Source organism: Cydia splendana, chromosome 15 (genome assembly GCF_910591565.1).
Source record: "Cydia splendana chromosome 15, ilCydSple1.2, whole genome shotgun sequence".
In the NCBI taxonomy this organism is placed as follows: domain Eukaryota; kingdom Metazoa; phylum Arthropoda; class Insecta; order Lepidoptera; family Tortricidae; genus Cydia; species Cydia splendana.
Genome location: NC_085974.1, coordinates 13,172,982 through 13,189,892, shown reverse-complemented (window position 1 = coordinate 13,189,892; position 16,911 = coordinate 13,172,982). Strand labels below are relative to the sequence as shown.

Genomic DNA, 16,911 nt, shown 5'->3' with positions numbered 1-16,911 from the left:
ATAGTTGTATGTGTAGTGTAAGTAGGTTACTTCACCATTTATTTAGTTCTAATCGCGTCTCCTTACATCCCATAAGACGAATCTCCCCATAAGACTGAAAACATATACAGTACATAACTATAGAGCTTTATTTTATCAAGTGTTAAACGTTACTTTACTACCCCATTTAAAAGTTTCCACAAGTGAGACAGAAGCATTAAACGAATCCTTTTTGGTTGTGTTAATGTTCATTATAAAAACATGTGTTTTAGTTTTAAGAATACATTATTTTTTAACGAAGATCAAGGTACAGGTTACTGCTTTTGGTAAAAGATAACAATTAAGATTTGGATGTTATGTAATTAACAAGGTAAAAATTTACATAAGTACATTTATTTATGAAAAAGTCTTAAGTAAATTCAGACACCTTAACATCAATCACAACCATACCCATCTACAACTGAAGTGTAGCATCAAACTAGCTTCCACAGTAATATTGCCTATTCATTTAGCGGCAACATAAAGCCATATTAATTACGTACTGTTACGACCATTACGTAATGAATCATTAAGTAGCCGCATGACTCAATCGATCGATTTGATGATAGATAAGCCCCGGCTACCGCCGGCCGGCGCTTTGCTGCCTATAGTTTACTTTGCTACCGTAGTGTCGAAAAACTACTGTAAGCTTATAAGCATATTAATCATATTATGTTTTTACAGTACGTGCATCCTCCTTATACTTTAGTCAAGATATAGTAACATTAGTAACAGTACGTAATTTAATGTACATAATATTTTTAAATACAAACTACAAGCTCCAAGGATCTCTCATTTTTCCTGAAGCCATTCAGGAGGGGGGCAGAAAACGGGGACTATGTTTGTATGGAAAACCGGTCGTCCACTATCCTCTTAAGTATTTTACATTATCATTTAGCCTGAGAATGGTGTTTATGGAATCTACTACAATTACCCTGAACCTTATCGTAGCGCTACGAATCTCGTAGCACATAGATAGGTAAGTAGGTAATGATGTCATGAACAAGAAAATGGGTACAAAAAATAACATTTCTCATCTCGTCTCCCTTACTTAATAATTGCTCTCTCGTAGCTCCTGCTCAAAACACGTTATTTCGCGATTAATTATTTATAACTCAAATAAGATACCCAAGTAAAAGGTTACTAACTAAACTACAAGGTATCCATAAACATGCCGATTCTTAAGTTCCTCTTTTCTTGATGTAATTGTGTTTTACCATTATTGGTTAACATTTTAACAAAAAGTCATCGTTAACGTTCACCGCACCTATCTCTAAATCCACCATCAATGAACATAACACAGAGACGGTCAAAAATACTGTTACAGGAAATTTCCCTAAATTACGTCAAACTACGTTTAACGTGTTACGGTAATCATCGGCCATCTATTGTCAAAACCTGAGTCACAATACATCGCGACCACGTGTCTAATAAAGAACTATTATTAGTATTATTACTGTGATAGGTAGCCGCGTGCTCCAACTGTATTTAATCATTCCCCGCGACCGGCAGACGTCGATTTTCTTTAACAAAGTGCTCTTGTTTGTTTTTTCGTAAGGAAGGCGAACCGTGGGAACGCCAGGCGGGTGCACTTCCCAAAACATCGACGCACAGCAGCGAGTCCGACATGCGCCCCGCAGACAAAGATGAAATATACAGAAACGTCCACGCCAGACCGAGACGCGGAATGTGACGTGTGCGCGCCAAGCGACAGCTTACAATCGCGTGATCTACAAGAAATAATAAAACGGCAATAAAAGAAACACGAGACGGCGCGAGCGAACGGCCCGCGAGCGAGCGAGAGGGAAGCGAGTGGTGAAGGTGTGCGCGCGCGCTCGAGTTACCGCATTTGAATTTCAAAGATCAATGATCGATGCGATAAGAGAGGGACGCGCGCTCAAATAAGGTGGTGAGAGAGATAGATGCGGCGCGCGCGCGGGTGAAAGGAGAAGCGAGATGGATTGGCTCGTGGCAGTTTCAGGGCACGCTTCGGCAGTTGTTTCTCGGAAGTTTGTAGAGATGGCGCTGTCGGCTAAAGTTTATCTCAACCTTTGCACTGATTTATGGCGACATTCATATTTGAATATCAATAATTTAACAAGAAAATCTTTTAATAAAACAGAAGTCTAATTCGAATAAAGAATTCAAATAGAAATAATCAATTTTGAATACCAATATCTTCCCGCTATTACAAAATTATTATATTTTTATTAAAGTTAGTGAACATAGTTAATTTAAAATTAAACAAAAATAAAAAAGACGACTTTCCCCATTTTCAAAGTTTTCACTATTTTCAGGACTTTAGAACTTAATGTAAACGGGGTTTGTTGACGACGCTAGCGCTTGTGGTTGATTTTGGTAGCATTTTAGTTCATCGCCACCGTTACAGATGGCGCAGGAAACAAAATTATTGTTATAATTTTAGTACATACTTGTAATAGTATTGATTTTATTCAGTTTGAATGAATAAATTAAATTTTTATCTTTATTTTTCTAAGTATTAATGTATAAGTATATTCATATACTTAATTAATTTCATAATATTATTAATGACTGACCGGTTGGCGCAATTATTTTGTAGGTAATTACTAATTATTTAGACACCTATTATGCCTACGGGTAGGCATAATAAAAACAAATTCTATAATTTGTCAGAACAGCGAGGGATGTGTTTTACTTCGATAATGACATGACATAGTACTTATAAAGGCACCTAGTACAAGACGTACTTGTGGGCCGCAAAGAATTTTAAAGGCTACCACGACGTGTATGTTTTCAAACACGGAAGTGTTATCGGTGCCGCACGGGTGCCGGCGGTTGTTATCACAACAAACGTTCGCGTTACCGCTGACTGCCTGTTCGCGACATAACCCTGTGGAGTTGAATCTTAAATAGGCTGTGACAGACGGACAGACAGACGCACGAGTGATCCTATAAGGGTTCCGTTTTTTCCTTTTGAGGTACGGAACCCTAAAAAACCGGACAAGTGCGAGTCGGACTCGCTTACCGAGGGTTCCGTGCTTTTTAGTATTTGTTATAGCGGCAACAGAAATACATCATCTGTGAAAATTTCAACTGTATGACGGTTCATGTGATACAACCTGGTGACAGACAGACAGACGGACAGTGGAGTGTTAGTAATAGGGTCCCATTTTAACTGTTTACCCTTTGGGTACGGAACCTTAACTAGTGGCTCTGTGAGGTGCAGGGCTTCGCACACTAGGTTTTTTTTTATTTTTTTTATCATATTGGTATTAGGTGAGGGTCAGTCGGTCCTCGCTAGTACGGGCGGCTGATTGAAGTATATCAATTCCACACCATTGCGGCACCAACTTAATTCGCAATCTTATTCTGATTTTGAAAACAGGTTATGAATTAGATCAGGGTTAGTTATGCATCTGATCTGTCAGTGTCAAAAGTGACGGCTTTGGTGGTGGTGAAGAAATGTCACTTTTGACACTGTCAGAACAGACCCATAACTAATCCAGAACTTAGTATTACCTGTGGCAGGCGTGGCTCACTCCACGATTTCGTCGCTTTGCTACAGGTAGCTAAAGGTACATCCGTTCGGCCCCAATTTTGGGGTTTGCCATAAGCCGCGCGTGGCGCTGTCGCCACCTAGCGGCCATATCCGTGTTGATCGTAACAGACGCGTTTTGTTAGAGAGTGAGTCTTCTGTACCTAGTACTATTATTTATTCTGTGCCTGTGGTATTACAAACATACAAATCGATTGATACCTTTATGTTGTTAATACAGTTTATAATTAATTACAAGAGGAGCGAGTAGGCGATACATTTGTAAGTCAAATGAGGTTGATTTATTCATACGATATTTGTATTGGTAACTCTTCTAAATCTCGTGGGACTTGTCATTAATCAAGATAACTGGGTTAGGATGATATGTACCTTTTAATCAGAACTCAACTCTGAAATGAGAATTTAATTCAGATGTTTTCATTGGAAGAATTATTTAGTTGGATTTGTAGTTCAGTTATGTTATAAATAAGGTAAGGTAATGATAAATTTGCAGTTGTAAGTACGTTTTGTATAAAACTGTATAGTTGGTAACAGAAATTGGCTAAACCGACCGTGTGTAACTATTTAAAAATCGTTTCATAAGGTTCACGAAATAATGACATATTTATTACTAGTAATGTAGTTCACGAAATCCCTAATGAGTTATTACTAGTAATATAAAATCTGGCGTGTTGTGTTGTAACTTACAGTTAGTAACGGTAATTTTATAAGATTTTTTGCCTACGTAATTGTTCGTAAGAATGGTTGGTTATAAGTTGAGAATAAACAGATTTAAGAATATTTAACCTTAAAAGGAATACATATTTTTTTATAAATATTATAAGCTAAGTGTAAATTCAAAAGATAACGTTTAATCTTTTAGGCATCATTTAATAGGTAAGTAAATACATCGTGTGTCGTCTCGTATACATATCCTATTCATCTCTCTTATGCCCTAACAAAAGCAACCAAATAACCGCCATCCGTTATTAGAACAAACGCATCTATTCAAATTCAAAAATAGAATCGTGAGGGCGTGCGCGCGCAACGCCTATGGGCCGAATTACGTTTCTATTGGCTAACGGGCCACCAATCACGGCCAGAGGTTGGCCGCAACGCTTTTCCTAAGGCCGGAAAAAGTTTTGTGAATCGATTTAAGCAGTTCAGTCAATAATAATGAAATAAATTTCTTGAGTAAGTGTTACCTTATGTCGATATGGTGAGTATGAGATATTATTTCATACGTTAACATAAAGGGTTCTAAAAGAAAAGGCATTAACTTAATTTATTTGGGCGTGGTTTGAATTGAAATCGAACAATACGCCTACCTACTACTTATTTCGATGGTAAGGTGTGACTTTTTTGCAATAAAAACTTGTGTTTTCTTACACACTTCTTACGCATTATTGTAGGGTTGTTTTGTTAATTAGTTATTGCCACTTATTGCAAATATCCTTTTTTTTTCGTATTTAACATGAAAAGTGTGAGAAAATATTATGATGGGTGAAAGAGACATTTCAGTATCGAAATAGGTATTAGGTAGCGGTCTCCTCCGTTCAATATTTCACCCGAATATTCATATACATGGTGTATCAATAAATAATTTGTAGTAATGAACAGCTTAGTAGGTATATCCTGGTACTAATTTAATAGGTAAATAGCACACCTATCCCAGTTTATATTATCCTTTTTATCATCATCTTCCTCGCGTTTTTTTGCCACGGATGGGAGCCTGGAGTCCGCTTGACAACTAATCCCGAGAATTGGTGAAGGCACTAGTTTTTACGAGAGCGATTGCCATCTGATCTTCCAACCCGGAGAGTAAACTAGTAAGGCCCTATTGGGTATAGTCCGGTTTCCTCACGATGTTTCCCTTCACTGAAAAACGACTGGTAAATATCAAATGATATTCGTATATAAGTAAAACTCATTGGTATGAGCCGGGGTTTGAGCCCGCGACCTCTGAATTAAAAGTCGCACGCTCTTACCCCTAGGCCACCAGCGCTATATTTTTATATAATCGTATTTATTGGAACAAAATAAAGTTCAAATTTGTAGGTTTTTCTATTAAGGTTGATCCATCCATGCTATGAAGGCTCCTTTTTAGGGTTCCGTACCCAAAGGGTAAAACGGGACCCTATTACTAAGACTTCGCTGTCCGTCCGTCCGTCCGTCCGTCCGTCCGTCCGTCTGTCACCAGGCTGTATCTCACGAACCGTGATAGCTAGACAGTTGAAATTTTCACAGATGATGTATTTTTGTTGCCGCTATAACAACAAATACTAAAAATAGAATAAAATAAAGATTTAAATGGGGCTCCCATACAACAAACGTGATTTTTGACCAAAGTTAAGCAACGTCGGGAGTGGTCAGTACTTGGATGGGTGACCGTTTTTTTTTGCTTTTTTTTTTTGTTTTTTTTTTTGCATTATGGTACGGAACCCTTCGTGCGCGAGTCCGACTCGCACTTGCCCGGTTTTATTTTTATAAGCAGTAATTCGAGCAATTATCGAGCAGAGCCGCTCCGTGAGATTACTTGTCTAATTGGTATTTAGACCGCACGATTACCTACTTAGAAATTTCTGGATCGGTTTAATAATCCATAAATTCTTAGCACTTTGCGTGCTTGAGGTTTTTCAGATCTAATTTATTGAAAAAATAGACATTTTTTTACCTACGTAGATTGCACTGGGTTATTACAGAATAATTGTTTAATTGAGCACTATATTCCTATCCAATTACACCCAAAAACCTGTTTAAATTAAATAGGTATATGTATTATTAAATGTTTCTATAGAAGTGTAGATTTACACAATTTCCTCTCTCTCTCTCTGTGGTCGCTCCCTCATGACTGAGGATCGTGGTCATCGGTGGATGTGGATGCTCCACACCTGGTCTTTATGATCTGCCTCCAACGGTGCCTGTTCATCGCGTCTCTGACAACCGAGCAAAAGTTGGTTGAGGATGGAGCCCCTTTTAATTGATCGCTCCATCTTGTTGGAGATCGTCCTCGGCTTCGTTTGCCCTCCGTGTTTCCAACAATGATCAGCTTTTCAAGGCTTTCATCTCCCCTCCTCATTATGTGGCCGAAGTAGGACAGTATGCGCTGCTGGCAGACTGTGGATAGGCGAGTCCGGACACGAAGCTGTGAAAGGATCGATACATTGGTGCGCATGGCGGTCCAAGGTATCCTCAACATACGCCTCCAGCACCACATCTCGAATGCATCGATCCTTTGCCTTTCTCGGGCTCGTATCGTCCACGTTTCCACGCCATACAGAAATATGGGGAATACTAGAGCGCGTACTAGCCGGGTCTTGGTAGTGATGGTTATACCTCTCTTCTTCCAGATGACATTCAGTCTGGTCATCGCGTCCTTAGCTATACCAATACGCCTCTTTATCTCAGGTACGCAGTCGCCATCATCGTAGATCAGTGCGCCCAAATAGACATAGTGGTCCACGATATCAACCCCTGGGATGATGTTATTTATTCTGGGCAGTTTTTTGGCACGGTCTACTACCATTAGCTTCGTCTTGCTCCTGTTTACTGCGAGACCCATTCCATCGCTCTCCGTCTCGAGTCTCTGAAACAGCTCCTGCATATCTTCCACAGACGTCGCTAAAAGGACCGTGTCATCGGCATATCTGAGGTTTGATATTCGCTTTCCTCCTATGGGAAACCCCTTGTCCCAATTTTCCAGTACCTTCCGGATGATGCACTCACCATATATGTTGAAAAGGGCCGGGGACAGGATGCAGCCCTGCCGCACTCCCATCTTTGTTTTGAACACACTGGAACAGTCGGTGCCGATTCTGACAAAAGAGCGGTTCTCAACATATAAGTGTTGCATCAAGCCAATTAAATGTTCCGGAGTCCCCATCTCGCGCAACACAGTCCACAACTTGCCCCACTGAACGCAGTCAAAGGCTTTAGTGTAATCTATGAAACACAAGACAACTGGGCAATTAAATTCTCTGCTCTTCTCGATGACTTGGCGGATGTTAAGAAGCTGCTCCCTTGTGCCCTTTCCTTTCACGAAACCAGCTTGTTCCTGTGGTATCTGGCTCCTGAGGAAATGGTTGAGCCACTGGTTAATTATATGTTACAATTTCCTACCATGAGGAAAAAACTTAAGTGGGTTTTATTTCGATACCTACATATTGGTGTATAGGTATCGAAATAAATCAGTTTTCTTATTTAGTACGTAAGTTTTGGTTCGTTTTATTTGTGCATAGTTAATATATAATAAAAGTTATAAGTTAATCTATTATTAATAAGTAGGTAATATTGTGGCGCCTGGGTGATACTTAACTAAGTTTTTTGTATATTATCATTAAAGCATTAATCGTCCAACTAAAAATTAAAATACCCGAATAAAATAACATAAAATATAAGTAGGTACATTAATTAAAACGACCGATATCCAGTCGTGATACAGCGCTATGCAAATTGACTACGGCACTTAAAGTATGCTACAAAATTGCAAAATTGTCGAAAGTGCTTAAAAAATATAAAAAGAAAAGCAAAATAAAGTCACACCGTGGGAGTTTGAAGCAGGTGCGGTTGTAAGGGCGGGCGCACACTGGAGGACAATCTTTAATTAACACTTTGGGAAGAATGTGGTTCAGATATGGGGACAATTTACTGGTTTGTAAATTATATGGTAACACCAGAGATCATGGAGCTGACGCAATGGGTAATAACTTATAGTTCGTCTATAGGCCGGATGGTTGCGCCTGAGATATAAGTAACTACATACTACTTAAGAACATTTGGAAAAATGCAATGGTTATGTTTTTGTTTTTAGAATTATCTAATCATTTATTCTGTAATTCATGTTGGTGTATTTTGTTTGACCTTCTTAAAAATTAGAAGCACGGGGTTGTCAAATCGGTTGATTTTTTTTTACTGTAAGAATAACCTATTTTTTTTTTGTTTTTAATTGCACTTAATTTGACAGACAGACAGAAAGGAAAGAGCAGCTTAATTCTTAATGTAAATATTGTAATTGGACTGCCTATTAATTTTCAGTGTTTTTCAATATTATTACGAGATAAAAATAGTAATTGAAATAATTCAACCACAAAAAAAGTTTTGAATACTTACCTTAACAAACATATTTTGACGCATTTATTAGGCACTTTCCCATTTTTCTAGACTCTTTAGTTTTTGATTTTTAGTTTAAATATTATTGTAAACACAGCAATACTTACCTAATTTAAAATAAATACCACGCGTTAATCATGCAAAAGTTCCAAATTTTGGTGATATTATTTTTGTAAAATTGATTTACACGTAGAATAACACACAAAGAAAGTCTTACAACGTTAGGTTAAGTAGGTACGTACATTATCTAGTAAATCAAAGACATATGTAACTTCGTATAAGATGAATAAAGTCTAAGGAAAAAACATGCCTCGGAAATCAAGAAAAAGTCATTCTCGGATAGATGGCGCACACACCTTTAGCCTATGCTCGGATAGATGGCGTCACGACACCGTTTCATATTTAACAATTTTAACACATAGATATCACTGAATGAACATGGGTCAAAATGATATAAAAATAATAAAATCATTTATCCATATACATATATACATTTTTTTGATAATTTTATACGTTTTCATTTTGAGTTTTAGTCGTGTGTCGATAGATGGCAGTAAATTTACTGTGACTACAAAATTTACTATGACAGGACCCCTCTATACTATCTATTCCCTTTGTCTAAATGGTAACTATGGGACATGGTCTAAGAATTCATATTAAATTATATGTAATTTAAAAAGGATCATACAGTTTAAGGACTTATTTTAAGCGTTTAAATCGTTTGGGCGTCAAGTGCGAAAATTACATGTAATAAAATATGCAGACGGCCTGACTTTATTTTACAGGGTGATAAAAATAATAGCCTTGTACAAGGAGCAATATTAGCATTCAGTGTAGGACATTAAAAACACATAATATAACAAATTTATTACCTAATTTTAATAATACATATTTTAAAATTATGTGTTCTTTATTATTGTTATATATGTCACTGTAAAAGCCCGAAGTTCGGCAAAACCTAGGATTTACCGGTAAAACCTAGGTTTTACCGCTGCCGATCGGTAAAAGCCCGAAATGTTAAATCTTACTAGTTTACTTCGGGCTTTTACCAACACCGACATGGTAAATCCTAGGTCTTACCACGGCGACCGGTAAAGTTTCAATCATGCACTGATTCTCAACCCCTCCCGCTCAAACCCCCGTACACCGCACCGCATGCGCCGTTAAGTGGGTTAGGTTAGGTTTGAACTGCGATCCTCACAGAACCGAACAAAAGTGGGTTAGGTTAGGTTAGAACTGCGAGCCTTACAGAAACGAAATGCTACTAGAAAAGTGGGTGGTTTTACCTCCTTTTCTACATAGTGCACCATCTACCATAATCTTTCATCGGGATCCATAGAAGTCTGTTTTTTTTCTTAAAAATTATCATCTAATAATCTCAAGAATCAGTGCATGATTCAAACTTTACCGGTCGCCGTGGTAAGACCTAGGATTTACCATATTGGTGTTGGTAAAAGCCCGAAGTAAACTAGTAAGATTTAACATTTCGGGCTTTTACCGATCGGCATCGGTAAAAACTAGGATTTACCGGTAAAACCTAGGTTTTGCCGTACTTCGGGCTTTTACAGTAACATATATATACACATAAAGTTATAGAAATAATAAATGTAATAAAGTATTCCTTCCCCCTCCTTTTGAAAATCACAAGAATCAAACGTTTTTAATACGGTTAGATTATCGGAGTGAGGTAAGTACATATATTTTATTAATATAACTATGTTCTTCACGGTTACATATCAGAATACCGAAAACTGATTTACTTAATGTTGAATCACCTATGCTTGATTCACCTATTTTTAAATTACCTATCGATCATTTTACCTAAACATTGACTGACCTAAGTTTATAATACCTAAGCTCAAATAACCTAATGGACGAAACACCTAATGCACGATATACCTAATGCACGTTTTACCTACTGCACGTTTCACCTAAAGCTATTATACCTAATGCACGAATCACCTATAGCTGATATACCTAATGGACGATACACCTAAAGCTGAAATACCTAATGAACGATGTACCTAAACTTGATTTACCTAATGGACGAAATACCTAAAACTGTTAAACCTATCGCACGAAATACCTAAAGTTGATATACCTCCTGAACGAATTACCTAATGTCGATATGCTTAATGCACGGAATACCTAAAGTCTATATACCTAGCACAAAATTCATATCATTTTGCCGAATGATCAAGTGGCAACTCCACCCAATAAATCGTATGATTTCCCAACCTTACAGTAGAAACTGTTTGTTTGGATAACAACTTAAAAATACACTTTTTGAAACGCTACTTTTTAGGTAGTAGAATGATTTCGTAAGTCTAATACAAAATTAGTTATCTTATCTTATCTTATCAAAAACTTAATTTTTGTAAGTTTAACATCAAGATTCATGACGATGAAATAAAAGTCGGTTTTGGCACTTTGGTCGCAGTTAACCTAACACGCTCCTCCTCGCTTTGCTCGTCGTCGCACCTATCTCGACTCTGTCAAATGACTAGACCTTATATTTTAATAAAAAATAGTAAGCCAATTGAATGATTTGGCTAAAAAATTTATACCAAATGTTTTATGTCCTAATAATATTCTACTAAACAATAATTATATTTTTGATTTTAGGTATTTCGTTCATTAAGTGCATCGACTTCAGGTATTTCGTGCATTAGGTGTATCGAATTTAGGTATTTCGTTCATTAGGTATATTAACTTTAGGTAATTCGATCATTAGGTATACCGACGTTAGGTAATTCGTGCAGTAGGTATGTTAACTTTAGGTAATTCGATCATTAGGTATACCGAGTTTAGGTATTTCGTGCATTAGGTATATCAACATTAGGTGTTTCGTGTATTAGGTATATTAGCTTTAGGCATTTCGAGTATTAGGCGTTTCAACTTTAGGTAAATCGACCATAGGTATTCTGAGCTTAGGTAAACCAATTGTAGGTGAAACGTGTAATAGGTAATGCGTTCATTAGGTGTTATGAGCTTAGGTTAATTGATCATTAGGTATTTTGCAAAATAGGTGAAACGAGCATAGGTGATTCAACATTAGGTAAATCGATTTTCGGTATTCTGATATGTAACCTTCTTCACTCCGATCCATGGTGCACAGAGTATCAGAATTTCCATTAATTTTTAGGGTTCCGTACCCAAAGGGTAAAACGGGACCCTATTTAGTACAGTCATTATATCCAAAAAACCGACCCTACCCGTGAATAATTAGTTCTTGGATTTTTTTTTCGTAGGTCCCTCGGGGGGGTCACTGGGAGTGTAAATTCAAAAAGTAGGCTTTATCAGGCTCCTGCGTATATTCGAAAAATGATTTTTTTCCAAAAAAACGGGTTTTCTTCAATAACTCGGCTATTTTTGATTTTACAGTAAAACCGTAAGGACAAAAATTGTAGGAAATTTGATTCTCTACAAGTTAGTCCAGTCATTATATCCAAAAAAACCGACCCTTCCCGTGAATAATCAGTTCTTGGATTTTTTTTTCGTACGTCTCTAGGGGGAATCACTGGGAGTGTAAATTCAAAAAGTAGACTGAATCAGAGTCCTGTGTATATTCGAAAAACGGTTTTTCTTGAATAACTCGGTCATTTTTGATTTTACAGTAAAACCGTGAGGACAAAAATTTTAGAAAATTTGATTCTCTACAAGTTTTTTTCCCTTCATTTATGCCGTAAAGTTGAAAATAAACGAGATAATGATATTTCGAATTTGTCGCATTTTTTTAGGTCCAATTCAAAAAATATCGTTTTGGTGGAAAAAAAGTTCGAACAAAAATTGTTCAGAATTTGATTCTCTACAACTTTGTTTCCCTTCATTTATGCCTTAAAGCGTAGAACATAGGAGATAATGATAATATTTTGAATTTGTCGCGTTTTTCAGGTTTAATTTCTAAAATATCGATTTTGGGGGAAAGAAGGTGGGAACCAAAATTGTTCAGAATTTGATTCTCTACAAGTTTAGTCCTCTTCATTTATGTCGTAAAGTTGAAAATAAACGAGATGTTGAAAATATTTTGAATTTGTCGCTTTTTTCAAATTTTATTTCCAAACTATCGATCCTAGAAGAAAAATTGTGAGGAACAAACTTGTAGAGAATCAAATTTTCTAAAATTTTTGTCCTCACGGTTTTACTGTAAAATCAAAAATGACCGAGTTATTAAAAAAAAACCGTTTTTCGAATATACACAGGACCCTGATTCAGTCTACTTTTTGAATTTACACTCCCAGTGATTCCCCCGAGGGACGTACGAAAAAAAAATCCAAGAACTGATTATTCACGGGAAGGGTCGGTTTTTTGGATATAATGACTGGACTAACTTGTAGAGAATCAAATTTCCTACAATTTTTGTCCTTACGGTTTTACTGTAAAATCAAAAATGGCCGAGTTGTTGAAGAAAAACCGCTTTTTAAAAAAAAAACCGTTTTTCGAATATACGCAGGAGCCTGATTCAGCCTACTTTTTGAATTTACACTCCCAGTGACCCCCCCGAGGGACCTACGAAAAAAAAATCCAAGAACTAATTATTCACGGGTCAAAATCTATAATGACTGTACTAATTACTAAGACTTCGCTGTCCGTCCGTCCGTCCGTCCGTCCGTCCGTCCGTCTGTCACCAGGCTGTATCTCACAGTTGAAATTTTCACAGATGATGTATTTCTGTTGCCGCTATAACAACAAATACTAAAAACAGAATAAAATAAAGATTTAAATAGGGCTCCCATACAACAAACGTGATTTTTGACCAAAGTTAAGCAACGTCGGGAGTGGTCAGTATTTGGATGGGTGACCGTTTTTTTTTTTGCATTATGGTACGGAACCCTTCGTGCGCGAGTCCGACTCGCACTTGCCCGGTTTTTTTGCTTACCTAAGTACTTATAAGTTCTTATTCAAAAAGTGTTGACTGTAATTATGTGTAACTTGTGTAAGTAACTAATAATGTATAATTCATTATTCGTTTACTCTCTACTTAATTAGATTGAGATTATAGTTTTTTTCTGTATACCTAGCTTTCACTTACGCCACTAGGTGCCTTTTCTTTACATAGTTACTTATATTTACTTTCAGGATAAATACATTTATTTAACTCTATATTGAAGATACAATTTAGTTACTTCAGACGATTATACATATTACATGCACGAAAGTTAAATATAAACGTATTCTTTTCCGAAAAAAAATACGCACTGCTGAAAGCCATCATCTTTGCCTTCATGACAATTAACCTCGAAAGTGACAATTGGTCTCCTAAAGAAAGACTGTTAAGACGAAACGGGAGCTGAGCTAAAAGTCAATTTTGAGATTTCAAGCTGAATATACCCGTCGCTCTGACGGGGCGTGAGAGACTGTATTTGTGTGTGTAATGCACGCACACAGATGCGTACGCTTGCACCCGCGCGCGCCTCATTGCCGACAATTTGCAATGTTATTTTTCGTGCGTTACTGCCACGAGGCGTTCACTTATTACTTACTGTGTTGCGATTGAATTTTTTGACCCGGCTTACGTTTACGGAACTCGATAATCTTTCTACTACTGTGACTTGGCTTTGTTTACTTGACTTTGCTGATCAGCTTATTGTTTTGGACTCCGTGAGTTGTGGTTACCTATTGGACCGCACGCAATTCATCTACCTTTATTCAAGTAATTAAGCGTAATTAGCCGAAACCTTTATAAGAGTGTAATTCATAAGAAGTACATAAGATATAATTTATGTAGGTACTGGTTTGCTGTTAGCTTTTAATTGTATCACTTTACATATATGTTACTCAAATAACTAACACGGTTACACTGTTGTAAGAACATTATTTTTCAGGTAGGCCTTATTATACCTACTATAGGCCTTATTACCTCCTAGTACCTTAGTAGTAGTAGTACTACTACGGAAATTGATTCAAAGACTCAAGACTGACTTAAGTGGCAGTAGGGTGTAGGGTTTTTTCTAGGCTTAATGAGTTCGCTGAAGCTTATTTTTTATACTTAGCGCACAGAACCACTAGTTTAACAGTATCAGCTCTAACCACATGTCACCATTTTGTCCTTTACGTAACAAACTCAGGGGCCCAGAATATCCGATGTACCTATCAAATCAAGGTTCTGTACCAAATAAGGCCCGGTTATTATAGTTCGTTATTTTTTAGCATTAGAAAGAAGGTAAACAATCATGACGTGTCTTTTTATTAATAATTATTGAAAAACGCTTTCAAAATTTAGTTTATAGGTATTACTTATGAAAGCAAAAGAATATAAAAAAGTATATGATTAATACATACATACATACATACATACAATCACGCCTATTTCCCGGAGGGGTAGGCAGAGACCACGGATTTCCACTTGCTACGATCCTGACATACCACTTTCGCTTCCTTCACATTCATAACATTCCTCATACACGCTCGCCGGTTTAGGGTGCTCTTGCTCATTAATATGATTAATATGATTTATAATTCTAACATATTTGCTATGACTTATTTTTCAATGGTAATTTTTAATAAGACATGTCAAAATCTGTTACCTTAATGCAAAAAAAACGAACTTTAAGCGTGCTAACTTTCAAAATTTCATTTTTTATAAGATAGTATAAGTAGATGGGCAAAAATTTTGCGTCCATGTCCACCAGTGAGTAAGTGATTGAGATACCTAAACATTTAACTTTATAATGTAAAATGATATAATTTACTAACCTACTCGTTTAATTTCAGGTAGGTTGAATAAGGAACCAAGTAACCATGGGGAGGAGCAGTATTTACTAACATTTTCTTTTTGGGTCTTCAGAGTGTATCGTTTCCTTTTTTTTGCACATATTACACTTAAATATATATTCTCTGTGTAAACCCTTACGTCTTTCAATGACAAAGGCAAGATCAGCAAATGTACAATTTGTATGATCGTGCCTGATATTTGAGATCACAGAAAATAAATATTTTAAATCCACTATTCTGCGACCTTCTAAAATTTTGTTTTATCATGATTCATGATCAAAAAGCTCGGATTCAATAGTCATATCAAACGTCGATTATGCAGTTGATGATGAGCTTGCATTTTCTACCATTGGTGCTGCAAATGCATCAACCGGTGGCGATAAACTTTGCCCTCTTGTAAAACAAATTACTATTGTGATTGTGTCCAGCAAAAGGCCAAAATTCGGTTTACTTTCCTGTTTAAAATATTACTAATTTATTCATATTTCAGATTAGGTACATAGGTAACTGTCTGAATGTTACAATGCCAGCTGGCAAATTCTATCACATTTGTTTGTTTGGTAGTCATGGTAACATTCACTTAAATTGATATCTTTATTAAGATCTGTATCTTATTATCCAGACCTTAAAATATTGCCACCGTTGCCCTTTAAAAAAATACTGTTTAAATAATTGGGTTCTCAAACAATGCTTCTATAGTATAAATAATGACTACACAAAAATGGGTAGTATTGTATATAATGCACGAAATAAGGCCCGATTCTTAAGCGGGTTTAAATTTTGAGGCCATGTCCGCTAATACTATAGACAAAATATCAAGTTTAATAAACACAAAAAAAAAGCATTGATGGGCCTTATTTTATAATTTAGGCCTTACTTTGTAATTTAAAGTAGAGTTAGGCCAAGAAAAATCTATAGCGATTTTGATAGAACACGCAGTGCAAGTATTATTTCAAACGTCGCTTCTATGAAATTATGACATATAAATAACACTTGCACTGCGTGTGCTATCAAAATTGCTGTAGACTTTTCTTGGTCTGACTCTAAAATATTCTTTATTACACCACAAACATAAAAACAAATTAAAAAAAAACCGGCGAAGTGCAAGTCGGACTCGCACACGAAGGGTTCCGTACCATTATTTATAAAAACGGTCACCCATCCAAGTACTGACCCCGCCCGACGTTGCTTAACTTCGGTCAAAAATCACGTTTGTTGTATGGGAGGCCCCACTAAAATTTTTATTTTATCCTGTTTTTAGTATTTGTTGTTATAGCGGCAACAGAAATAAATCATCTGTGAAAATTTCAACTGTCTAGCTATCACGGTTCGTAAGATACAGCCTGGTGACAGACGGACGGACGGGCAGCGGAATCTTAGTAATAGGGTCCCGTGTTTTACCCTTTGGGTACGGAACCCTAAAACCGATTTACAATGTAGATAAAGGTAGCAACAGGCGGTCTTATCGCTGTTAGTTCTTATTCTTCGTTTGTTTAGCATTAGAGTGAAGGTGACGTGTCTTTTTTAAGCATGCAATCGTATAATTATTTAGC

General features: G+C 36.7%; 1 long non-coding RNA gene across 1 annotated transcript; it reads left to right on the top strand.

Moving 5' to 3' along the window:
- Window positions 1-11,824: 11,824 nt before the first annotated feature.
- Window positions 11,825-13,044, top strand: LOC134797276 (uncharacterized). The gene is made up of 2 exons (XR_010145062.1): window positions 11,825-12,268; window positions 12,422-13,044. It is a non-coding gene; the product is annotated as an uncharacterized LOC134797276 (long non-coding RNA).
- Window positions 13,045-16,911: the final 3,867 nt, after the last annotated feature.